General features: G+C 34.5%; 1 pseudogene; it reads right to left on the bottom strand.

Annotated features, from left to right (window-relative positions):
- Positions 1-3,095: 3,095 nt before the first annotated feature.
- LOC132281140 (uncharacterized) lies at positions 3,096-25,740 on the bottom strand (annotated as a pseudogene).
- Positions 25,741-27,021: the final 1,281 nt, after the last annotated feature.

Below are 27,021 nucleotides of genomic sequence, written 5' to 3'. Positions count from 1 at the left end.
GGATTATTCATTAAATGTACAAATAGGGACAAGGATTGTATCAAACAAGTTGAGAATAATCCACAGAAATTTACAATAAGCCTTGAATTTGGGATTCGAGAAAATTTAGTACAAATCGATTCGGTGCTCCCAAACATAACATAACACACAATTACCTGATGCCGAGTTCGTTCAAATCAAACATACATTAACCACTCAAAATCATTAATAAGAAAATAGAAAAACAAAAAATAAACAATAATCAAATAGTTTCTGAGCTGTGAACGTTAATTGGAAAATTGGGGAACTGATATCGAGCCTCATTTAGTTGGTGAGAAAAAAAAAAAAAAAATGAATCTCATATGTGTCAGATGTTAATACCTAATTAAACGAAACCCTAAAGGCTTGCATTACTCAAAATCATTCTGCACTTTTCTTATCTTTCATTTCGCTTGGTTTCTCCATGGAACAAACAAGATTAATTATACAACTTAGGGTAAGGAACATACATAGATACATACATATCTATATGTGTGTGTTGATTGAACTAGATGATACCTCGCTTTTTCATGATGTTGAGAAAAGAGGCCATTACAGTGGAAATGGGCTGAAGCTGAACAGTGGCAAAGCCTCGCTTCTCTGCATTGACGAGCTTACTCAGAGCTTCATTCAAAATTTTTCTTCCCATCTTGCCTCTTCTGTACTGTCCTTCCACTATGAATCCCAACCAGTCCCCAGAAAAAACCCTTGAATTCCTCTCACTTCAGTGCCAATCGAGCTTCGAAATGGTGCAATAAACCCTACTCTGTTCTCGGGTTGGGTATCCGACCCATTTTGCCACATGGCGACCCGTTATACTTAGTATCCGAATAAAAAATGATACGAATCAAACTTATAAAGGGTCACACAACACAAAGTTTTGATTCATATCATTTGTAATACCATAATTGCCCTTATTTATTAGGATTTGAATTTTCGTTCCCAAATCCCTCTTTACGCTTTCTACTATGTTTTAATAGCTTATTCCCCTCTTTGGGGTACGTGGGGCACATTTTTTCATCTCAGTCAGTTGCATGTGGCTGACTTTTGGGCTAATCCGTCACATCTATATCTGGTTGGGGTTTGTGGGAATGGTTTGTTTCAACGTTACCAGTTGTACTTGGCTGCAATTTGGGATTCATTGTCAATCTTTTACAACTCAATTTGCGCTGTTGGTGGGTGTTAATCAGCCCGATGCTCTATACCTTTTAAGCTTTAGGTTGTTATCATGACAAGTCATGACGTAGCTTAGTCTTGGTCTTATCTAGATTTGGTTGTTTTGTATGTTGTTTGTGATGCTTTGTGGGTTATGGATGCTTATGGTGTTTGCTTTATAATTACAGTTTGGCTGTTTTTGCTTGGGTAAAAACAAAATAATAATAATAATAATAAATAAATAAATAAATAAAAAGACAATAGTACCAACACTAAAAATGAAAAAAAGAAAGAAAAAAAAAGTGAGAGTACTTGTTAGTTTTATTGTTAAAAATACATATATATATATATATATATATATATATATATATATATATACACAAACACATATATATTGAATGGAGAGGTAACCACCTTGAGTATTTTTTTACCGAGATAATTCGGTTGATTAGAAGAATGTACCCAAAAAAAAAAAAAAAAAAAAAAAAATAAATAAACCAATTAGAATTTAGAGAGAGCAACAAAAACACATTCTCAAAGTCGAAAATAAACAAAATACAACAACAAAATTGAAACAACACCCATACTTCTGCTCAACAACATAAGGAAGACAATAACACCAACACCAATAAGAAACGACCAATTAGAAATAAGTACAAATTGCTGAAGAAAATTTCAATGATACTTGAATTATAAAACAAATATAGAATAAAATATTAGAGTTAAACGGAAACATAAATTACAGAAAAAATTTGTAAATTCATAAGCACACAAAATTGACCATATGACATAACAAATGATTTTATTGACAATTCAAAGTTTTATATGTTCTTTATTTAAACGATGTTACAAGTCCAGCAAGAATTTTAAAACTACTTTGTTGTCAACAATTTGAAAACTAAGTATTATACATTCCAGTCTTTTTATTTACTTTTTATATAGTCATGTCAATAGATACATACTTAGCTTTGTCAAATTTTAATTTAAGAGAAAATTAGGAGAAACATCAATGAATTAGAGGAGTTAGAATTGTAAAATAGTCCAAGAATTGTAAAAGAGTCCCATGTATAGGAGTTAGGGGATTGAACCTAATATAAAATTTTAGGAAAGGTTAAAAATAATTTGATATGGAGGACAATTATGGTATTAAAAATATAAGAACTAAACCTAGTGTGATGTGGGGACTCTTTTGTAATTTAATTGTAAGAGATAAAAGGCATGGAGTGCCATGCTGTTGTTGCTGCTGCTGCTGCTGCTTTTTTTTTTATTTTTAATTTTTTTTAACATCTATTTCTGCCTTTGGATGTTGTGAGGACCTTTTATTGCACAATTGAGTATTAAAGTTGAAAATATATCCATGGTAGTGTAATGTGTTTTTGAACAAGTAATTGGTATCTCATAACCCAAATTGTACTTTGGGGGACAGATTTGATACAGGATAAACCGATTTTCTGCACGAAAGTTATAAAAAAAAAAAAATAAATAAAAAATAAAATAAAATAAAATAAAAAGTACACTCAATGCATGATGCTATTATCATTGTGAGTGCTGAAATGATTAAATGTATAGAAAATTAATTTTTTTGGTTTCAAACTTGTGATATTTATGTCATAATGAATTGACAACTCCAAATAAATATAGAGTAAAATTAAATTTTAATGTAAAAAATAACTCTAATTTTAAAGTTGTAGGCGGTCAAGTAGTTGCTGTGATGTGGTTACACTTAATCCCTGGTGGTCTTTTTGCCATGTAGGGAATAGTTTCGCTCATTATATTGCAAAATTTTCGTCATATGGAGGAATGCTTGGTCGATTGGCCTTTGCGCTAAGAATATACTCCCTCTGTTCCAAATTAGAAGTCTCTTTTCAAAAGTAGAAATTTTTTAAAAAATATACCATTAATGCATTGTCCCATTTAAAAAAAATTTAAATTCAAGTCTGACTATATATAATTATATTTTTAATTTTTAATTTTTTAAGACTTCAAAGGTATGTAAAAGGTGCGAAATCTTTGATCATCTGCTTCAGGTGCTGCAACAAGATGTTCCAATATTTACACAAATCAGAGGCATATTGATGGAATAGAAAACGAAGTTTGAATTTGACTGGTTTGGACTAGTAACCTTCAATTCTTCATGAAGCGCAACCAATATTTTGTTCGGCCGTTTATGTCTCTGCAAGAATTGTAAAGTGAATCAGACTATGAAGTTCAAAAAGAACACATACAAACAACAGAATTTGATGCAATTCTTCGAATAAACGTTTATCAAATCCTAGAAAGAACAATTTGATTCTCTGAACAAGCTGTTCCACAGATTTCCAAAGTATCAAGGCACTTTACTTATAGTAGATATTTAAATAGAATTAGAGTTCGTTTTTTTTTTTTTCTTCCCGACAATAGGATTAGAGTTCATTCTTATACATAAATAAAGGACATTAACTTGCTTCCCTCAATTCTCAGGCTCCTCCGCCCAAACATACACACACACACACACATATATATATATATATATATAAGCACACAAAAGCATGAATTCTAGTCGTTCAGTAAAAGATTCCTGAAAGCTCCATATAAGCATGGAATTGAAAGTTCAGATTGTCTCAAGACAAACACCATAAGCTCTATTCTCAGAGAGAGAGACATTCTTTGAACTACAAATTAGAGAATATAAAGACCGAGAAATTCTATTAAGAGGTCAAAATTCCGGAAGCTTTTACAGTTCCTGTAAGTTACCTGGTTGAAGGCTGAAGAATTTGCAGACGTCTAGTGTTAAACGTAACCGTGCAAGTAATGTGTCACAGGAAGGTCCCACTCCAGGTTAAAGGATGAGCTTTATTAAGAATGAAGTGAAATCAATCAAAGTATACATGATGTGGAAATTGTAACTTTTACACCACCCAGTAACTTTGAGGATGCTTTTCTTGTCAATCCATTGATTTGAACTTTAATTCTTGCTTATCATGCATGCCAAAAAAAAAAAAATAAAAAAATGACTAGTATCATACATGCAAAAATTGAAGTTTATCAGAGATTGAGAGTTACCTAATTAACATTAATTCTAACCTAGAAATTCAGTTTAGTATTTTATTAAAAGAAATATGAGTTTAAGGATTGAGCACCTACCTACATCCAATCAACTTGAATTTTAGTGCGCACAACAAGTATCATCATAAACACATCCGTATGTAGAGAGGCAGTTTTCCAATTTGAACCCGTGGGGCCGTGACCTCTAGGTCTCAATGGAGCAACATTACCGTTGCGCCAAAGTCCGCCATCTGACTTAGTAAAACATAAATCCCATTAAAATTATAACTCAACTAAACAAATCCATTTTTACAAACTACTTGGGGTCAGCTACATAAATCATTTTTTCCATTCTGCTCTATTTTATACCATAGCCTCGATCAAACCACATGTAACTATATCTTCCCCTACAAACTCTACACACGTTAACTTTGGTCTTTTATTCCACTCTATCTTAGGCCATAGTCTCAATCAAACCACATGTTACCATATCCTTCCCTAGTAACTCTACACAAGTTAACTTTGGTCTTTAATTCCCTTCCCCGTGGACTATGCCGCTCTTTCTAACTAACGCACTAAGTGGTCTTCTTTTCACATGCTGAAACCATCTTAATCGATTTTTTCTCCAATTATTGTTATTTCAACCATCTCACAAATGTGTTCATTTCTATTTTTATCCTTTCTTATCTTGTCGCGCATCCATCTCAACATTTACTTTCCCGCACTCACTTTATAAATATGTTGTTTTTCAGCTGCCCAACATTCTGACCCATAAGAAAAGGTGGCCTAATAACTATTTCATAGAACTTATTTCTCAATTATAGTGGGATATGCTGATCCCATAATATACTAAATGCACTCCTCCATTTGACCCATCCTCCATAAAAGCTACAGGCAGACATAAAAGTTGCTATTCTTAACAAAGATGCAAGTCAATCATGCCTCGTGAAGAATAGAATATGTTGAAAGATACAATGGCGATAAGATTCCTTTAACTGCTACACACCGACGATACAATTCCTTTAACTGTTACTTTATGCATATATATGTATAAAGAATATATGCAGTTGTATTGTGAGAAGTAAGTTGTGTTTTTGTTTCTGTTAAAGGAATATATTAATACCTGTAGGACTCTAAAATCTTATTCAATGAGCAGTAGCTATCATACTTCTCACAATACTCCTGCATATATTCTTTATACATATATATGCATAAAGTAACAAATGACAGATAATATATGAGTGGATGTAACAACTCAAATGATTTTATAACACTAGCATATAAAAGAGGGAAAAGAAAATGAGAATAATTAATAAATTAATGTAAGATATAAGTGTGACTACTTACTGAGATAAATCCTTTATTGGTATAAATCCTTTATTGGTCCTTTGAGCTCTGGCTCCTCCTTCTCATACTTGGAATAAGAACAACTGTTATCGTCTGAAGAAGATTCCCTCCTCTTTAGACCACCATCATTACTCTTCGTTAAAGAGGCATCCTTTCATCCATTACTCAAGTCTGCCAATGAATTAGATTTTTTCATTTTACTTACTTTCTTGGAATTGGGAACTAATCCTCGTTTAGAGTCACGCTGTTGTGGTGCACCCACAACTCCACAAGCACTTTCTAATTGGTATCTCTAAAACTTTCCCGCCCAATATTCTGATTCACTCCAGATGCATTATGTCTAGTTTTACTACTCTCATCTGCGAATTTGTCGAAGTGGGACCCAGTTTCAGCATGATCTACTCTTGAAAGGAGTTGTGACAGAGGTTGCACAACCCTATTATGAATTTCTGAGGTATTGTTAAATCTTTAATGTGATTTTCAGAGGTCCTTTTAGATGAAGTAATATCCAGATTGCTGGGAACCTCAAATGGCCTGGGGAAAGCTTTAAAGAATCTGCAGATATTTTCCAGCTGGTTTTCCTTTACTTAAATTGGAGTTCCAGCAATCAGAAGTACTTGGTTTGTTTTCCGACTGTTTGAAGGAACTTTTTCTTTCAAATTGCTTCTTAACCCCTGCTATTTCCTCAGGCAACGGCTCACAAAGTTCACCCAACTTCAAGTCCAACAGCTCTCTTCTAAGTATGCTGCCTCTCCCATTAATGACGGGGGATCTGTCCACATCAGTTCTGTTATCAAACGTATGTGAGTTTGAAACCTGTCCAGCCTCCTTAAATTTTCCAGCCACTTCATAATTTGCATAACGGGAATCAGCTGGTGCTAAATGTTTGTCTCCAACACCATCTGCCTTTGAAACTCTTGGCAACTTTTCTCAGAATAACCATCTTCATAGTGAGTTCTATGAACTTTTTCTTTCTGGATGGCAAAACCTCAATTCACTTGAAGGCTCATTTCAGAATGCTTAACTCCGCGTCTCAAGCTCTCAGCATGTTTAATAGGTCTTTCAGCCGGATCAGGAGCCTTAACCCGCACACTAATATCTATAGACCTTCGGTCAGATTGCTGAGAATCAGAAATAGGTTTTCCAGGGATTGCTTTGTTGTAACCTTTTTGTAAGCCAGAATCAGTACTTCCATCCCTAAGGGCTTGATTTGTCATGGATGGGCCCTTATATAAGGGTCTTTGATGAGCCTATTAGGAGAAAATGTTTGAGGATTCTCTGAGAACAGGGAGTCCCTCTCCCGATAGCTTTGTGGTTGAGCCAAGCTTCCTGCTTTTACTCTTTTAGCATGATCCGATTTCTCAGCAAGGTGCTTTGAATCTGAAACTCTTTTGGATTTACCCTCAGATATTCTCTCAGAACTATCAGACTGCTCATGCTTAAACGCATCCTTGTTTCCTCTTTCGTTGATCAAGTTTCTTGTATAGACTTGGGTTTCTTGATGCTAATGACGATCAGGTGAAATATATTTGTTCTCTCGACTCTCTTCTAAAGCTTTTTCACCTTATTCACCAGGGGTTGAATTAATAACTATAGCCATCTCATTCTTCTGATCATCATCAGGCAAATCTTTCTTGATTTCAACTATCTCCAAGCCAAGGCCATCTTGTTTGTCATCACTCCCATTTTGTAAAGGTTCAGCATCACATGTCCTCCATGGAATTGGGGATCTAGAGAACCTTGGTTCAGAATCTGGCATCTTATGCTTGGATTCTTTGTCATCATCGCTTGTCATAATATCTACATCCTCATCAGACCCGTCCTTGCTGTTAGAAGAGGAATCACTTTCACTGTCGCTACTACTTCCACTCCCACTTCCCACTGGGCTTCTACTTCTGCTTCTGCTTCTACTATGGCTACCACTGTCACTGCTGTCGCTGTCACAATCACTATCACTTCCGCTGTTACTAGAGCTACCTGCTGGCCCTTCACTGTTGTCAGAAACCTTTTTGTCACCAAAACGATCAGGTGAATGATCTTGGATATCAATTTTATCCAAAGAATCTGATTCTTCTCCGACTTTAGTAGTCAACTCTACATGTTCCTCCGCTCCTTAATAGCAGCTTGTTCTGCATAGTCCTGTTTGGCAGCAGGCATTTGATCACGGTTGTCTTCAGGCACAGGTGCTTAGAGACGACTATTTTCAGAATAACTGCAAAAAGAAAACATAAAATATCAGATCCATGATGGTGAGGACTCAGACATATGAACAGCACTATGCACAGTGAAACAGTTAAAAAGGATTACAAACGTATATATGGTGGTACTGATCAGGCTAACCACCAAGTAACCTTTGCAATCCTAACAAAAACAATAAACCGAAGTTATGGATCATGGTAGTTTTAATCAAAAACTAAAAACCAAAGTTATGAACCACCACAATGTCAACAGATAACCTTATAAAAAATTGCAATAAAGAAGCTCATTCATCATGTCAAAGTAGATACCTGGATTAGTCATCAAAGTCATAAGCAATATAGTTAAACAAATTCATGTATGTTGAAGTGATACCAAATCAGAAGTAAATGCATGCAGTTTCCAAGAATTATTCCAGTCTGAGAAATAATGGACAAGAAAATTGAGATTACTTAAAATCATAATTCCCAAAACGTAAGAATATCAGATCAAAGAAACTAGAAACTATATGGTAAACAAAATTTCCAACATGCATAAAGATTTAGATTCCAGAATCTAAGTGAATGACTTACATGCAATTGGAACACAAAAGAAACATGGGTAAAATAACACTTATGTTACATCTTAATAATTTTTTATTTCCCCTGTTGATTTAGTATTTATTTATTTAATTATTTCACTGCATTCAGTTTCCCCTTAATGTGAGAACGGTGAAGTGCAAAACATCGATCTGGCTACAAAGTAAACATGTAACAGCCACAAATACACAAGTTTCCACTTCTTCTCTTCAACTTCATTTTCACTTCTACTTAATTAGTCTTGTCTTAAAAAAGAGAAGTTCTAACCTCTTCTTGCAGTACCGATTTCTCTGACTGGAAACTAATGCTGTGCCTTATGTTAACAATTCTTATCTTTATTATCCTGTTTACTTATCCATTTTGTGATCTATAATTGAATTCTATTAATGACGGACTAGAAAATGAAATACCTGATTTTTGTCTTTTGTTGACTATTGTTTGCTAAAAAATGAAGCAGAAAAACAACCATAGTACCATACTATTGAAGGGACCAACAACCCATAAAGTAACTTAAAAATGGTAGGTACCTTCCACTTTCTGATGAAGGTTTCTTGAAGTTTTCCAATTCTTCTCCTGGTTTCTAGGGATATCTTCCTGGAGCTTGGAAAGTGTAATACCTCGATATTTAAAAGATTTATTAATTGTGATTAATTAATTTTATTTTATTTTTAATTGATTTGTTTGATTTAATTAAAATTAATTGCTTTTATTTTGTTTTTAAATGATTTGTTTTATTTAATTGAGTGTTATGATTTAATTGTTTTATTTGTGTTAAACTATATTTCGCGATTATGTTTGATGAATTGGTGTGATGTTATGATTTGTGGAATGTTATGATTGAATTGTTGATTTGTAATGTGTGTATTTATGCTTGTGTGAATTGATTGTTAATTGTTTTGTAATTATTAGATTTAATTTAATTATTTTATTTATTTAAATTAATCGGGTTGGGCTTAAGGAATGTTAAACCAAAGGATATGGTCTTGGACTGGAATGAAACCTTATTAGGTTAATTAATAAAGGCCTATGGTTATTTTATTATTTAAATGATTAATTTTGGTATAATTATAAATATATATATTTAATTATATATATAAATATAATTAATTAATAAGTTTTACGGAGAATATATATATTTATGGATATATATATATATACATATATGATATATGATTTAATTAATCAATGGTTAATTATGAGAGATATATATATATGTATTTGTGATATAATATATGTTTATATATATTATATTATTTAAAGAGTATTATTTTTATTATTTATATTATTTTATTTGGTAATCCTATTAGGAATAGGATTTAAGTTTTTATGTGTATAAATAAACACATAAGGCTTTAGGGTTAAAAGTTTGATACGTTAGAAAAATAAGAGAGATAGAGAGAGAGGAAGAAGAAGGGCTGACAAGGAGGAGGTCGGATCCGAAAAGGAGGATGTTAGAATTGGAAGAAATAATTAAAGCTTGAAGCGCCGGTTTCGTTTCGAAACCTTCAGGCGAGTTCTTCTCTAACTTTCCTCTTAGAACTCATAAGGATTTCACCTTGAGTATCAATGTATAGATTAAATTTATTTGTTTAAAATAATGTTTAGATTGGAATAATTAAAATTATAAATTATTATAATTAATTTTTGGATTATGGGAATTTAATTGATATGTATAGGTGTTACATATATATTTTTTCTAAAATCAATCTACAAGTGAGGGTTAATTATCATTTATAGAATTTTTAGTAATATTCTGGAGTTTTTCTAAAATTTCTGGAATTTTTCTGGATTGTTTTATAATTTTCTGATATTTTTTTTATTATATATATAGTTATTTATGTGTATAAATATAATATACATATATACTATACACGAATTTGAGGATGTTGTATCAAATTGGGAGTGCAATCCAGTGTGATGCGGTTTAGAGTAGGATGGTGTGATACCCCCTAATTTCGGAACACGGGTTAATCAAGTCCGCGCACAAAATCAGGGGATATCAAAACAATTAAAGTATTTAAACAAGCACAGAGTACAAAAAGAAATAAAAAGAATAAATAATACGCTGAAGAAAACTAATAAATAAAACTTCCATTAATAACTTGTCAATGGTTACAACTCGGGAATCCGTAACTCAAGGACCCCTTAACCAAAATCCACTATCCATAAATTCATTAATAATTACTAAAGTAATACTATCCTACTTTGAAATAAAATAGAAAGAATAGATAAGTCCTCCAGCTGCGGATCCTCAACCTTGAGACTTGAATTTCTAATAACCTGAAAAATAAATCGTGGGTTAAACCCTACGAGCAAGTTCTTTCTACCAGACCTCTGAAAACCAATAAATAGATCATCTCTGATAAAAAACAAACCTAATACAGTCTTTATCTTTAATGTACATAATTATATACAATATAACTATCACAACTATTACCAAGTTCATTAATTCCAAAACCATTATCAATGATTAATTAATAATCATACCTGGTCCCATCCACAATTTCTTTTAAAGAAACTCCTCTAACCTTAACTCCATCCTAGACAGTAATTTAATAATTTAAACCATAAAGTATAATTAAAAGAACATTATATCCAATTCCAAAACCAATAATGATCATAAGTATTTAAATCACACGGTCAATATCTAGACTTTGACAAATCATCCATGTCACTACCAGTATTATTTTATTAATTTGTATAAAATAATACACTAACCTGTAAGTATTAGATTATTCTACTTTAAGAATATCTAATCCTAATCCAACTTACACAAACAGTAATTATAGATGATATATTTTAATCATCTAACACATAACAATATAATTAAACTTTGACAAATCAACCATGCCATTATAAATATATTTGTTTATATATTGGCAATTCATCCATGCCTCCTTAAGTATGTTTATTTATACATTGGCAAATCAACCATGCCTCCATAAGTATATTTATTTACACATTTGGCAAATCAACCATGCCATTATAAATATATTTATTTATACATTGGCAACTCAACCATGCCTCATTTAAGTATATATATTTATACTTTTAAATTAACAATTCAACCATGCCTTCTGTGTATGTATTTCATTCATACAAATACTTAGGCAAAATATTTACCCCTATGGCAACTTATCCATGCCTACAATTTAATCATGTACCGATTTTAAACTTAACGATGATCTAAATCACACATAGACATCCCACGCATATCATACGCATAATATTAATTTAATAACCAACCTAATATGATTTAATCAACCGTAACATTATACCAAATAAGAATAATAATCTTACATGATACATATACATACATATATATTGTATAATATACATATATAACACCATCCACAACAATATTTGATTATTTAAATCACATACATACATATATATATATATATATATATATATATATATATACTTCCTTCCGTAATAAATTATTAATTAATTATATTACTCCAATATATGCTACTAAATATAGTAGTAACACTCCCCAACTCTCAAAGCCCTAGTAATCTCTCTTATAGTGTTCGCTTTCAACCCTAATGAGTTTAAAGTCAATTCTTGGGCATCACTGGACCCCATTGGAACTTTCCAGGACCCCACACGCCTCTCCACGCGCCCTCACGCGCCACCACACGCGCCTAAACACACTACACGAGCATCCACGCGCCACCACAAGCTGGCAGGTATCTTCACGCGCGGTACACGCGCCTGTTCTTCATTTTGGATGACGTGGCTGCTTCTGGTTGGCTAGAACTCTGGGCTTTAGTGAGCTACGTCACACTGGATTATTTGTATGTTGACTGGACCAAGTCAACGGTTCAGATTCACACACACATAGAGCTCCATGCGCCGCGATGCACCGGATCTCTTCTTTGTTGAAGAGATCGATCCAAGGGCCTAGATTAATGGTGCATTGAATCTCCATGTATCTCTACCACACTGGATTATTTCAATTATATCAAACTAATTGTATGGCCTAGATCTGCGGTTGTTCTAACTTTCTATGTACGTGAAGACACCGGATAACACCCCAGTTGATGCGCCATTAGCAGTTACGTAACAATGCATAAAAAATATATATATATAAAAAAATTAAAATAAATTCCAGAATATTCTGAAAAAATACAAAACACATTCTAAAATAATTCTAAAAATCTAGAAAAATTCCTGAATATTCCAAATAAATTCCAGAAAATAAAGAAACCCTAATAAACCCTCTTGGATCATAAATTCACCTATAGATTGATTTTAAAATATATATACAACACCTATATTTATTAATTAAAATCTAATAATCCAAAAATTCAATATAATATTTTATACTTTTAATTAATCCAATCCAACAATGATTTTTAAATAAATAAATTTAATCTTAACATTCATACTCAAGGTGATAAACTTATGAGTTTTAAGAGGAGAGTTAGAAAAGAACTTGCCTGAAGGTTTCGAAACAAAACCGACGCTTTAAGTCTTCCAATCCAAACGTCCTCCTTCTCAGATCCGGTCTCCTCCTTGTCAGCCCTTCTTCTCTCTCTCTCTCTGCCTCCCTTATTTTCTAACGTGTAAACTTTTTAACCCTAAACCTTATGTGTATATTTATACACATTAATTCCTTTAATCCTATTCTTACTAGGATTACCAAATAAAATAATAATTATTATCTTTAAATAGTATAATATATATAAACATATTATATATATATATATATATATATATATATCTTCCATAATTAACAATGGTTAATTAAATCATATATTATATATATATCCATAAATATATATCTATATATATATCCTTCCATAACATTTATTAATTAAGTATATTTATATATAATTAAATACATATATTTATAAGGATACAAAAATGATCATTCTAGTAATCAAATAACTATGGGCCTTTATTATTTAACCCAATAAGATTTTCTTCAAGCCCAAGACCACATCCTTTGGTCCAACTTCCCTTAAACCCAATTCAATTAAAATAAAATAATTAACTTAATTAAATTAAATCTAATAATTACAAATAATTAACAAACAATTCACACAAGCATAAATACACACAATTCAAACAAATAATTCAATCACATCATTTCACAAAACAAAACACCATATAAATTCAACAACTGAAATCACACAATATAATCTAATTAAACTAAAACAATTAATCTAAGCACTCAATTAAAACAAATAAAAATAAAATAAACACAATTAATTCAAATTAAATCAAATAAATCATTTAAAATAAAATAAAAGTAATTAATTTTCATTAATAATTCCTTTAAAATATCGGGGTATTACAGATGGTGTGGATGCGTATCTGGGCCACTGATGCATGGAGATGATGGTTAGAACCGATCAGGTGTGGCGCGGCGTACACTTGATATGGAGCACACAGATCTGGACCATTGAAGATAGCAGATTGATTCAGTGCAGCGCACCCACAGGGACGGGGTGCAATCGGCCAATGGGAGCAGGCCGCGTCACCAAGAAAGGTAGCCAGCGCGCGTGGCTGCGCGTGCGCGCGCGTGGTACCGCGTCTTAGCGCTTGGATGCGCGTGAGGCCACCTGGCAACATGTGGTGGCGTGTGGAAGCGCGTGAGGAATGTTTGGAAACTTCTAACGGCGCGTGGTGGCGCGTGGAGAGGTGTTTGGGGCCTCGGAAAATTCCTGTGGGGTCCGGTGATGTTCCAGAGTTGATTTTAAGCTTGTTGGTGTTGAAATCAACCCTCAAAGGATGTGTTATTGTTGTTTGGAGAGTTATAGAGTATCACCACGGTATTTACTGGGTGTATATATAATTAATTAATAACTTGTAATGGAATGGGGTATAAGTATATATATATATATGTGTGTGTGTATGTGGTGGAGCGGGTCGTTACAAATGGTATCAGAGCCTGACCCAGCCGGAAGTGTGCCGATGGGGACGTCGGGCCTTCAAGGGGGGTGGATTGTGATGACCTTGTGGGTGGGTGTGCCGTGGGTGGGTGCGAGAGACACTAACAAGCTATCACACTGGCGAGCTACAGGTGCACAAATCCCACATCGCCTGGGTAGAGGAAAGGTGAAGTGCTTATATGTAAGTGCATCATCTCTAATTGGTATGAGGCCTTTTGGGGTGAAGCCCAAGAGCAAAACCGTGCGGGCTCAGGCCCAAAGCGGACAATATCATACCATGTGGTGGAGTGGGTCGTTACAAATGGTATCAGAGCACTCCAGGTTCAAGTGTCCCCAGGGTGTCTTTCGTTGTGTGACTTCCGCGTTGTGTACTCTTTTAATTAGAGCTTAAGGTTAGGATTCATTGTATTCTATATTCGGTCCGTTAGTGCGTCCTAATGGTAAATCGTTGAGTCTTATCCGAAAAGGGTAAGACATTGATGTGGAAGGTATTTGGGGAGGAAGGAGTATAGGCGCCAGAATCGTATGCTAAATTAGTATGTAGGGAGATAATAGTTATTGTGGAAACTAATTGAATGGCATAGACTACGAAGGCTGATAGTTTACGTTCACATAGTAAACGTAGGTACGGGATAGAGTAAATAATTGAATTGTAGAAAGTTATTACTTCTACACTCAGTGTTGTTCGGGGGGGATGAATGTAGTTACAGAATTGGTTTTTAAGTTCCATTTTGAGGATTGGGGTGTTCCAAAGTTATTTAGATCAAATTAGGTGATTTAAATGGTTGAAATCAACTGGTTAAAATCTCAGAATGCATAATATACATTAATATGCTAAGGACTTGAACCGTATGGAATTTTAATTAACTTACATGTTGTGAATGAAGGATTTATTTACTTAATATTATTCTAGAAATTTCAATATCTATTTATGTGATTTTAATCATGTATTGGCATATAGTATAATCATGTATTTATCGGATTTTTATTATAATTACTTCTGGATTATTTGATATATAATTATATATGTTGCATGAAGTATGGGTTTTATGGATTGATGCACCATTAAAATAATATGGAGGTATTTTAGGGACGGATTAACGGAATAGTTAAGTCCTACCTATTTATTTATGGATGGTATGGTTTAATGCACCGGTATGGGACGGTGGCATTTCAGGGACGGATTAACCAAAGAAGTTAAGTCCTACCTATATATTTATAAGGGAACGGATTAACCATAGAGTTAAGTCATACTTATTCGTGTCAGGTCAACGGAATAGTTGGATGGCATGCCATTGAAAATATATGGTTGGATAGTTTACTTTTATGTTTGGATATAATGGATTATATATATATGTGCCACGATATGAGCTTGAGTCTCAGGATCAGTGGTTAGGATGGAGGCGTAAATTGTCGACTGAGATGGGTAGCTGGATTTAAGGATGTGTGGGCCCTGGTAGAAGGAGGACTCGTGACCACCTTTGTGTTCGTTTTACATGAGATACCCACTATCCGGTTGAGACTGCCTTAGTCCAGTGAGAGTCTCTAGTGTGTATTTATATTTATCAATTATATAAATATGGAATTAGCTAATTACGAGATGTGTCTGCTAATTATGAATATGTGTGGATGGGTTAATTTCCACACGGATAAAGGGAACAATGAAATTTGAAATTAAATAATCAAAGTTTTCATTTCATGGATTTGTCAATTCCGAGGACGGAATTCCTTTTGTTAGGGGGGAAGAATGTAATACCCCGATATTTTAAAGATTTATTAATTGTGATTAATTAATTTTATTTTATTTTTAATTGATTTGTTTGATTTAATTGAAATTAATTGCGTTTATTTTGTTTTTAAATGATTTGTTTTATTTAATTGAGTGTTATGATTTAATTGTTTTATTTGTGTTAAACTATATTTCGCGATTATGTTTGATGAATTGGTGTGATGTTATGATTTGTGGAATGTTATGATTGAATTGTTGATTTGTAATGTGTGTATTTATGCTTGTGTGAATTGATTGTTAATTGTTTTGTAATTATTAGATTTAATTTAATTATTTTATTTATTTAAATTAATCGGGTTGGGCTTAAGGAATGTTAAACCAAAGGATATGGTCTTGGACTGGAATGAAACCTTATTAGGTTAATTAATAAAGGCCTATGGTTATTTTATTATTTAAATGATTAATTTTGGTATAATTATAAATATATATATTTAATTATATATATAAATATATTTAATTAATAAGTTTTACGGAAGAATATATATATTTATGGATATATATATATATATATACATATATGATATATGATTTAATTAATCAATGATTAATTATGAGAGATATATATATGTATTTGTAATATAATATATGTTTATATATATTATATTATTTAAAGAGTATTATTTTTATTATTTATATTATTTTATTTGGTAATCCTATTAGGAATAAGATATAAGTTTTTATGTGTATAAATAAACACATAAGGTTTTAGGGTTAAAAGTTTGATACGTTAGAAAAATAAAAGAGATAGAGAGAGAGGAAGAAGAAGGGCTGACAAGGAGGAGGTCGGATCCGAAAAGGAGGATGTTAGAATTGGAAGAGATAATTAAAGCTTGAAGCGCCGGTTTCGTTTCGAAACCTTCAGGCGAGTTCTTCTCTAACTTTCCTCCTAGAACTCATAAGGATTTCACCTTGAGTATCAATGTGTAGATTAAATTTATTTGTTTAAAATAATGTTTAGATTGGAATAATTAAAATTATAAATTATTATAATTAATTTTTGGATTATGGGAATTTAATTGATATGTATAGGTGTTACATATATATTTTTTCTAAAATCAATCTACAAGTGGATCTGTGACCCAAGAGGGTTAATTAGCATTTATAGAATTTTTAGTAATATTCTGGAGTTTTTCTAAAATTTCTGGAATTTTTCTGGATTGTTTTATAATTTTCTGATATTTTTTTTATTATATATATAGTTATTTATGTGTATAAATATAATATACATATATACTATACACGAATTTGAGGATGTTGTATCAAATTGGGAGGGCAATCCAGTGTGATGCGGTTTAGAGTAGGATGGTGTGGATGCGTATCTGGGCCACTGATGCATGGAGATGACGGTTAGAACCGATCAGGTGTGGCGCGGCGTACACTTGATATGGAGCACACAGATCTGGACCATTGAAGATAGCAGATTGATTCAGTGCAGCGCACCCACAGGGACGGGGTGCAATCGGCCAATGGGAGCAGGCCGCGTCACCAAGAAAGGTAGCCAGCGCGCGTGGCTGCGCGTGCGCGCGCGTGGTAGCACGTCTTAGCGCTTGGATGCGCGTGAGGCCACCTGGCAGCATGTGGTGGCTCGTGGAAGCGCGTGAGGAATGTTTGGAAACTTCTAACGGCGCGTGGTGGCGCGTGGAGAGGTGTTTGGGGCCTCGGAAAATTCCTGTGGGGTCCGGTGATGTTCCAGAGTTGATTTTAAGCTTGTTGGTGTTGAAATCAACCCTCAAAGGATGTGTTATTGGTGTTCGGAGAGTTACAGAGTATCACCACGGTATTTACTGGGTGTATATATAATTAATTAATAACTTGTAATGGAATGGGGTATAAGTATATATATATATGTGTGTGTGTATGTGGTGGAGCGGGTCGTTACAGAAAGTAGCAATCTGATGCTCAAAATATAACGAAAAGTAATAAATCATTTACTGTTCTTAGAAACAAATTAAACAATTGCACCAAGGATTGCCACCACTTAATTTTTTTAATATTGGTTCAGTCTTCCTTACAGAATTGGGCATTGCATCTCCAATGGATTTCTCTAAGGCCTGTGATATAAAAATGATTTCAAGGAACACAAATAGATAAACCGTGATAAAGATTTAATGGATGTTAAGGAGCATGCTCAAACAGTTAAAGGAAGTTTAGAAATACTTGGATTTACTTCCAGCAAATCAAACCAAACTTGAAGTGGTTTGAAGTTATCCACATGCTTACCTTTAGGCTCATTCACTCGAGGTTCTCCATGAGCAGAGAAATCAGCATGCTTTGCAAATTCATTTGTTTAGCCCCCAGATTCCTTCTTAGTCCTGTTTTTTCCCGTACTGCTCCACTAATAGTCCTGCCAGGAACTTCTTTCTCAGAGCTGGTAACATTCTCTTTACTAGTGCTTGAAATGGGTGTAACGTCTTCTACACTTGTTTGACCCTTGGTAAGATTTCCGGCTATGAATGGAAGAATTAGAATGCTCAGGTGGAGATGGTAGAGGTGAAACTGAGTGCCTGCCCTTTGCAAGAGTTGTTGAGAACAATCCAGATTTATTTGCAGCTTTTGGATGGCCTCCAACAGCAACTAATGCAAGACAATAAAAGAAAAGAAAAAAGGAAAAAGTATACTCATCCTCCGGAATTTGTATATGAAAAATCTTAAGAGTCACAGCTAAATTCCTTGAGCCTTCACACACAATTGTACAAAACATATAGTTGAACATTAAAAACAAAAAGCTTATTTTATATCCCAACTACCAGGAGGTGGATCGACTTTACGCTTCTTGAATGGAGGCTCTTTCTTTTGTTTGAATCTCCACGGATTAACTGAAAACAAGGAAACAGTCTAGATATAAGACAGTGATATAATGCATTTAAACCAAAGTAATCAGCTAATGAGGAAATTCATAATTTCCATAATTGTTATTCCAAATTATCATCTCCAACATAATCTAACATCATCCAACTCCCAATCCTATAAATGACGCCACAATCGCACATCCCATGTGATCCTACCGTTATCAAGCCGATAACAGTTGGAAACCAAGGCATGTATATCGACAGCAATGTACAACAAAAACCAATAAAGGCACCACTGAGAAAGAGTGATGTGGTCCATAATAAGATGAAGATCAAAACTGACATCATGGTTGAGATAGTAATGAAAAATAAGATATCATGTGGTCTGATTGTAGTTATGCCATAGATGGAGCCGAATGATGAAACAAGAATCAAGTAGCCAACACCAAATAGTCGAAATAAGGCATTGTTACTCAACTAGGTTTTCGTATTACTTTCCCAAAGCCACGAGAAAGACTTTTTTAATAGGTGTGCCAGCTTTCATTTGTGTTGATGTGGGTGTGAACATTATCAACAAATTCAATCTACAACAACAACAACAAATGAAACCCTTTCTCAATTACTTGTGGTCGGCTTGAATCCTTTTTTTCCATTATGCTTTATCTAAGGTCATAACCTCATTGAAACCTTATCATATCTTTCCTTATTAACTTTAATCATGTTAACTATTGTTCTCCCCCTCCCCTGGCATTACCCTCAATGTGGACCATGGCACTAAAAACGGGATCTTTTTTGCACATGTCAAAATCATCTTAATTGATTTTCTCTCATTTTATCTCTAATTGGTGCTAATTCAACAATCTCGTGAATGTGTTCATTTTAAATTCTATCATCAACAATTCAATCTCCAACAACAACTCAATATTAGAATATGGATGAAGGCATGCGTATTGATGACATATCCATGGAGTAATTCCTAATTCATATATATAAACAAAAAAGTGGCTAGATTTAAACTAAAAATAATAGAAGTAATATATGGTTTAGGCTCATTCCACAAGAAATATCACTCTAAATTGTTTGCCAATTCCAATCATAGATGCATGAGTGAAAATGTAACCATGGCATCCGACTCCGTTGAATGGGAAGCATATCTAGAATATCTCAAAAAAGTAAGAGAGAAAACTTCCATCGGCATTGTTGCATATGACATCAGGCTTTAGTGAATTTTTGTGGTCCATTGGTCTTCATCGTGGAAATCCCTAGTAGTCGGATAATAAGGGGCTTAAAAGCACATATACAGTCACTGGACACAAATATGAAATGATGCTAATATGGGATATGACAATTCCTGAAGAATTAAGACACGGACACGGCAAATAAACCCCTTCTGTTGAAGAAGTGGTTTTTGAGAAGAATAAACTCGCAGACAGTCAAGCTCCTATGATCGTTGTAGCAAATTTGAAACCTCGTTGCAAAAAGCGAGCAAGATTCTTTCCATTTCAGTTTGCAACTTTTTACAATTTCAAACAAGTAACAAGCATAAGAAAATCCAGTAAAAAAAATTGTTTGATAAATTTCATACAAATATATATATATATATATATATATATATATATATATATTCATTATTTTTTGGCCACCATATAATTGAAACTTTTCAAAGAATTTCACGTACTTTTAAATCAACTCATCTTTTTTCTAAATTTTTTAAGAATTCCCTTTAATCGGACAGGTGTCCCGTGTGTTGGTGTGCCCATCAAAAAGTGTCTGCAGCATGTCTGTCTCATTTCCGCCATATGTCCAAAAAGAAAAAAGATTCAAACACATAATTTGATGTGTCCGACCTTTTAAGTGTATCCATGCTTCCTAGGAGAGGGGTCTTATTGAGGATTTATCAACACCGATTGACAATGAGATTTACCAAAACTAGACCCTAAAGTGGCAATCCCACTGTTTATTACAAGCAAGAATACAGTTCAAGCACAAATCACTAAGCATCCAAGATGATAATAACCAAATATACTAATAAGCCTTTCTAAAATCTGTGAGAAAATAAGATAGACGGTCATGAAATTCATAAAATTTGGAGAACAAAAGGCTGATATCATGTCAAAAGTATAAGCAAGGCACATTATACCACAAGCAGTTCCATATACATATGCCCAAAGGTTTGTCAACTGTTAATGTTGCCAATAAAAAGCCAAACTATATATCATGCCTAACATGCCCATCTTTAGCCTCATATAGAGATCATGAATCCATTCCAAATCATTTGTTTTTCAACATATAATTTGGAAAATAAATAATAACCAAAACGTTCTTGGAGTTCCTTGAACCTGAAATTTGGTCCCATTTCTTTTCATCCTCTCAGGGATTCAAATTACCAGGGTGAGAAAGAAAGGAACTATAGTCAATTTTATCAGATAGCAACTTTATATACCAGAGTTTGAGTGCTACACAGACTACTCGTGTCAATCAACAGTATAAACAAGAGTTGAGCATTTATTCAAACAATTCTTCTGTGTATGTCAGCAAGGATTAAGAACTGGAAACTATGGGAAAAAGACACGCCTGTATTTAAAACATACCCTCCACAGAAGCCAATGCCTTCATTTGACTCTTCATAGATGGATTGCATGTTCAAAACAATGGCTCTGCAATTAAGAAAACGTAATGTAATCAACTTAAAGCATAAAACACTCCAAGCAGTTTAAGAGCTACGACATCATTCTCAACAACATGCTCTAAGTCAACCTTCAAGTAACTTCTATCCCAATGGTATAACCACCCTATCCTCAAATAGGATGGGAGGGATTCGAGCCCGGGTGTGGGCAAAAAAAGAGAGTACTTACCTGATCAAAAATGAAAATAGAAAATAGAAATTGTTTTTCAGACACATACAGAATCAAGATATTTCATTAATGTAAACCAGTATTTTTTTCATTAGGTTACATAGATACACAAGGATAAAAGCAAGTTGGGAAAAAAAACATATAAATATGTTTAGGCCACAACTTAAAGTAAAAACGAAACATCCTTCAAAATAATTGCACAGCTTACTTGCATGATTTGAGCTTTTTTCTCAGCTTCCTCCGACCGCATTTTAACATGGTTCTTAGTTGACTCATCCAAGTCTCCAAGATATCATGTACATTCAATTTGTGCCGGGCACACCCAAATTCAACGAGCAAGCCATTTCCATCTTCACCACTTTGACGTTCTTCTTATATGTCACAGAGGTCACCCATTTCGCGCGAACATGTAAATCTGAAGTCCTTACCATCCAAGTCAATAACCTGATGCAACGACAGACTGCTTAAAGCTATGATTGATTAAAAAATTAAAATGACAAAACCATATAAGGGTAGCTAAAAACTTAAACTCAAATAGAACCCTTTAAAGTCGTTGGAACCATGGAATCTTACACAAGACGAGACAATTCAGAAAATTAGATATGCAGCAATAAACTCCAGCCACACATAATCCAACACATGATGAAGAAAGTTAAAAATAAATAAATAATTGGAAATTGGTTGGAGAAGGAGGTTACAAAATCTTTTAGAACAATATGAAACGTCCAGTCACTGTGAATTAACATCACCAACAAATGGTAAAACAAGAAAAGGGAAATACAACATTTGCATGAATTGGTACTTAATGGCCTAGTCTGCTTGCCAATGTCCTAAAGAAACCACTTGAGTTACGCCTTGTTATTTAGTAGGAGAAGGGTTAGAAATTAGAAAGAAAAGATGCCTTGGTAAAGCTAAGTCTACCAAGAAAATAATGGAAGAAAGGGGGAGGGGATTTAGTGACCAAAACTGCTCCAAGGAACATGTACATATATCACCCAAGGGACAGTACGAATGGAATTTATAGAAAGCCATAACTGAAACAATTTAGTTCTCACAGAAAAGAACTACAAATGATACTGCTACAGACCGATAATGAAAAACAAAAAAACCTATTATTCTAAAAATAAATATTAGTACAGAGCTGGGTTGATGGTAGGTGTTGTTATGATTCATATGTACCCTTTAGCTTTACGAAAACATACACACAACTAACTCAGCAGCCCAATAGAGGACAAAGGAATGAGAATCCCATTGAAGGATGTCTTGATAAATACTTTGAAGATCATGCAATAGTTCAAAGGGTTTTGAAAGTTCTCTGTTGTTTATCAAGAAACACCCTTTTTGCCCTCAATAGTTGGTGTGATAGGCTATTAATGAATTAAGAATTTAATCAAAATTGGAAAGCTTTTAAGAGAAGTGTAGAAATTGAACCCTTTGGTTATTTTCAAACAAGTACTTCATTTTTCAGCAAGCATGATCTTAGCCCAATCAGCCATATAGATCAAATATGCATTCTATTAGCATGTTCTGACTTTTTTTAAAAGCATTCAGATGTGGGGCATGACACAGGTGAAAATTTAGGCTCAATCCAGAAAATATGCAGTACATGCAATATATAATCCTACCAAAACTGTTCCACTGTCACATAGTTGCATGTTTATTTGATGTAATGGCCCAAGGAGGGCCATGCTACTTGTTTTATGCATTCCTCCTACCTCTTCTTTCTCCTAGTCTCATATGCGTATGACCAGTTTAATGAAAGATAAGACAGAAATTCTAATAAAGAGGAAGGCCTTATGGTGGATACCTACGCAGAATGACGACAAATGGGAAAGTTATAATCTCCACCACAAAATAGTGCACCTACACGGCTTCATTGACATTAAGACCGAAAGGTGTAGTCAAAGTACAACAGAACTCAAGTAGCAAGCTAATGTCTATTAAAATGTCTATCTGGGGTTCAACAACAGAAATCAAGCAGCAAGCTAATGTCTATTAAAAGATCTTTCTGGGGTTCAACTTTGAATAATATTACAGTATATTCTAACAAGTAATAAGACCAATGTTAGCAGCAAACTTACCCTTTCCAAAAATATCATGCATTACTTGTGGAATAGTGAAGGGCATTCAATAATGAAACAATTAATTAATTCTTACTCACCGTGATGCACCGAGACTTTAAAATAAACCTGTTTTCCTTCTCTAAAATTCTTCTTTTTAGGCATCATCCGGTATTGTCCACTATCTCTATTACTGATTACATAGCTTTTTCTGACTATCTCAATGTTAAATCTGCATGCATAGTCTCTGAAACTCTATCATGCTAAATTGATACACTGAGTACCTAATAAAGTTGAATTCGCAAAGATTTCCTCTTCCATCAGTTAAATTGAAAGTACAGGTTCCTAACTCAACAAAAAAGCGCAGTGAATCATCGACATAATCCAAACCAAAGTACCATCAACACTATTAAAAGACATCCATGTATTGGATAGAAGCAATAAAAATGCAAATTCACCATTGTATTAATGCCGGAACAATCAATCCAGTAACAATACTAAGTACAAAACCAAACTATGCATCAAATTAAGACCTCAATTTCAATATCGACGATAAACAAAACCAAGTAAAGGACAATTTCGAATTATCTGCTAGTAAAGGACCATATTCGAATTATATGCGATGTACCCAATTATGCAGAGTTGATGAAACTTACGTTCCCAGACAAATTACTCCCATTGGAGTCGAATTTGATCCGTGCTGTACCGCCCTGTGCCTCAACGCGCTTGATCTCCTCGACGAGGTCTGGGCGAGCCGTATAATCATGGCGAAGTTCAGAGGGTTTCCGGTGACAAGACTGAACGTCTCCTCGACTTCCGGGAGCGGCTGGTTGAAGGTGGAGTGGATGTTGTGCTTGCGGGCGGCGGCGCCCCCGCCCCCGCCCCGGCCTCCACCCCTTCTCCTCCGCCGCCTCGGCCGAGCTTCCCGGAGCCTCCGTACATTGTGGGTCCGATTCGTCGCGTTTGGGGTTGACGTTTGGACCGGTTGTGATGAATAGGTTCAACTAAGTACGACAATTTTTTTGAACGGTGCTGCTCTCAAACTCTCCACTCTCGACGTTTGAACGGGTTGTGCGGAAAAGGCTGAACTAAGTTACACAATTCTTCAAAGCTCCCACACTGTGCGCTATCCTGGCTCTCTAATTTTGTACTCTGTATGAGAATTCTCTGAAGTCACTTCGTCTTGTCCCACATAATTTCGTCCATAACTTTGTCTTGTCCCACGTTACTTCGTCCATATTTGGTGACATCCTTATTTGTTTCAATGTCATTGAGATGAGTTTAGAAACAATAATTACACAAAATAGCTTACAAATCTTCAAACCTGATTCGTCTTCACACTTCAGAGGTGAGTTCAACATCTCCATAGTCTGTAGGACCAAAGCTCCAACTCCAAGCCTTCCCAAAGCTGAAAGTTCCGAGCCTTATTATTTCCACATCAAATCTGGACGTCACCTCTGTATATATAATTTATACTCTCTCTGTCTCTCTCTCTATATGTGTGTGTGTATATATACATATATTCTTAATTCTTGCAAGAATTCATTATTTTATTTTATTTATTATACCTAATTGCTGTATGATTTGTATCTTCTTATTGTCCGTTTATGGCTTTAAGTGGTAATTTATTATAATTTTTATTATTAATAATTTTCATATATTGTCTGTTATGCAACATTTGGATGATTTAAATTAATTTCAAATGTAGGGTTTGAGTTTTGACTGAAATGCGTTTTTTTTTTTTTTTTTTTTTTTTTTTTTTTTTTTTTTTTGGCCCCGGCAAACAAACTGCCAACAGACTAGTACAAGATCAAACAACCAGCAAAACGCAACAAGGCATCAACAACACAAAGGAGAATCACGAAAACCAAAAGCACAACTACTCCAATAAAATCTAACACTAAGCTAAGATATGACTACCATCATGATAACCAAAGCTTAAATGATTTCTGGAGCAGTGGATTGCGACGCACCAGCCAACAAAGCAATTTTAGTAGCAAAAGACTGAGACAAATCCGATGTAAAGGAATCCGTTGCCTGCGTCCCAGTCCTTACAAATAAAACTGATTGCGTACCCATAAAGCTACTAGGAGTACTCAAATCTGCCATCGTACTAACCACACCACCGTCCACAACTTTCAATTTCTTATCCTTATCCCCCTCAACTCTTGCAGCAAGAGAGCCACCTGAGATAGATTGAAGGCGTTTACGGCCCTTATGAATTGGAGACGAGCCTTGACTATTAGAGGTAGCAGAAGAATCAAATTGACGTCCTTTCGACTTAGTCACCTTGGCTTTCCCCTTCTTCCATTCTTTCGCCATTTGATCCCATCGATCCAAAGGCAATATTCTACCTTTAATAGGCGATGTAACCTAAGCACAAAACATAGCTTCATCTTGCTGCACTGAAGCCACATGGCTCTGAGAAGAAGAACCCGAAAGCAAACCCCCTTCAGGCACAGGGAAATGTTCACCAACTGGATGAAAATCCTCAACCACTCCTTTCCCTTTAGGGTCGATAACAGGCATTGCTTGGACATCGATAGCACCCGTAGATCCCTCCCCGTGACCATCCCCACCAACAACGCGCATGGGATCACCAACACTCGACAAAGCAACCACTGCAGGTTGAACAGGAATCAACTGCTGAAACCTTTGGCCCTGGGAAGGGTTCCCAAACATCCCAGGAGACTCAAAATGCCATCCATGGATTTGACGGGATAAAGAGGAATTACTGAAAAAACCTTGGTGGTCAGCCCCATCCGAATCATTAACTTCAACATACAACCACTTTTTACCTAAGTTATCCCCCTTAACATCACTCAAGTCTCTCTCCAGGAGCCAAAGATCCCGACCAAGAAAACCTTCAACTCCTAACCACCCACCATACTCTGTTAAACCCACCGGAGAACACACCTTTTCAATAACACCACATGAAAAACAAAAAGAGGGTAACTTTTCAAACTTGACATGAGCCCGCGATTCAACACCAGTATGACTAGTTAGCACAACATGACGACTTAGGCAAAAGTGGTTGTCTAAAGACTGAAATACTGACTTGTCTAAAGTTGCAAGAATGTTAGAGTAGAGCCCAGAGAGAGATTTTGTTGCGACTTAATAACTCCTTTCATCTTGTCATTTAAAATCCCACATGTAAATCTCTCAAAACCTCGTTCTAAAACTATTAAATCTAAATTTATGATTTCTTGTAGTACCCTTTATTATTACGGATCATTATAATTAGCATTCCAGTGGATTTTAATTGATTGCTTTTATCATTACCTTAGTTTTCATTTCTTATATGCAA

This window comes from Cornus florida, unplaced genomic scaffold (assembly GCF_030987335.1).
Source record: "Cornus florida cultivar Cherokee Brave unplaced genomic scaffold, ASM3098733v1 CherokeeBrave_3.0.0_Hap2_Chr11, whole genome shotgun sequence".
In the NCBI taxonomy this organism is placed as follows: domain Eukaryota; kingdom Viridiplantae; phylum Streptophyta; class Magnoliopsida; order Cornales; family Cornaceae; genus Cornus; species Cornus florida.
This window is presented reverse-complemented; position numbering and strand designations above follow the sequence as displayed.